We start from the raw sequence: 1806 nt of genomic DNA, 5'->3' as shown, positions 1-1806 counted from the left end.
ACTAATTCAAATTTCGCATCGCATAAGCCCCATTCGGAGGGAAGCACTTCCTACTAAGTATTTCTCCATACCCAATGGTCGAATTCGAGCCTCTGATTAAGGGAGAAACATGATCTCCATCCTCTGCACCACCATATCCTTTGGTGGTACTCATAATATTTGTTCATTTTGGTTAAGGGATGGACAGAAATTTAAGATTTCTAAAATATGAATACACCACTAAAAAAAAAAAGAAGAAGAAAATGTATTTAGTGGATTTTGATGTTTAGTTCTTGATAAATAACTCAACCTTCAATCAATTACATCATTTTATCTTTTTGTAACATGAATATCATGCAGATAAGTTTTGATTCTTTGCAGTAAAATTAAGTATATGTTACAATTTGCAAAGAAGACCCACAAAACATGTACATCATATATGTTCTTGCTTAATTCTACCTATTAATTCCCTCATTCAATTAATTGGAGAAGGTGAAAGTAGGGTCAATGACGATAATCGAGTACGCCAAGAACACATGTTATGATGAATTTCACTCAGATTATGTGAGTACTAAAAATTTGTTCATTCAGCAAATATAAATTATATATTTCCAACATAATAAATCAAATATGCTAAATTAAAATTGTGGAGATCAAAGTTTTTTTTCTTACCAAATTTAAGAGTGTTTTTTTTCAAAATCTATCCTTTTACTATGATTAAGACACTTATTAAATTAATTTTGATGCGGACCTTTAATAAACAAATAGGGCAAGTGACATTCATCAACCTATATACTTGAGAAAATAGAGGGAATGTTTATTGAACTCTTTCTACTATATAATTAAATCGACTCTGTTTTTCTTTTTCTTTTGTGAATAGATCAGAAAGAATAATATAATAATAAAAAGAAAATTTTCATATGCGCTTAATCATACCTCTTATTTATTGTCATGACGAAACGTTGCTTTATCATTTCAGTAATAAAGAGTTAAATGACCAAACATATATCTAAAGTATCGTATGTTTTTGAATTTTATATTTGAACTATCATATGTGTGAGTCTTCTATCTGAACTATTACAAAATATTTATCAAAAACCCTCGAACTATCAGATAAGAAAAGTGAACAACTGATAGTTTGGATAGAAAACTCATAATCTAATAATTCGAATATAAAACTTAAAAAACTAAAATACCTTAGATATATATTTTTGATCCTTCTCACTGGTAAAATTATAAGAAAAAGTTTAGGGAGAAAACAAGAAATTAAGGGAGAGAAGGGAGATAGAAATTAAGATGTGATCGATCATCCACCTGCTACAACACTAAGCACACCTATAAAGCAATCAGAAAGCAAGTGTTGTTTAATTTTATGTAATAATTCGTTTGAGCTGTCTAATTAATAGATGGTGCTTATCAATACTAATACTCCATTATCTAACTTGTTAATTAATTAAGGTCCTCCATTTACTCATCAATCCTTCAAAGATTGGATAAGATTATTGATTATTATGATAGACTAATACCATATCAATCAGTCGATTTAAGATAAGCTAAAAAGGTACTTGTTCCACTTCTATCCACAAGTACTATTTCTACTCCACTTGTAGATATATAAATTCATATTTTTCATTAATTTGATTGATTTTATATCAAAGATTGGTTTGTATAGTAGGTCTATTATCTATGTCAAATGTGTCGAAAATAAAGTCTTTTCTTTTGTTTACTAGTGGTAGGGCTTTCCTTGAAGCTCTTTCCTTTAATTTGGTGAAAAGGATTGAAACAGAGGCAATAATTATAATAGGTGAAAAATTAAGTGCAAAGATT

The sequence above is a fragment of the Solanum dulcamara genome, chromosome 8, assembly GCF_947179165.1.
Source record: "Solanum dulcamara chromosome 8, daSolDulc1.2, whole genome shotgun sequence".
Taxonomy (NCBI): domain Eukaryota; kingdom Viridiplantae; phylum Streptophyta; class Magnoliopsida; order Solanales; family Solanaceae; genus Solanum; species Solanum dulcamara.
The sequence above is the reverse complement of the archived record's forward strand: the minus strand, read 5'-3'. Positions refer to the sequence as shown.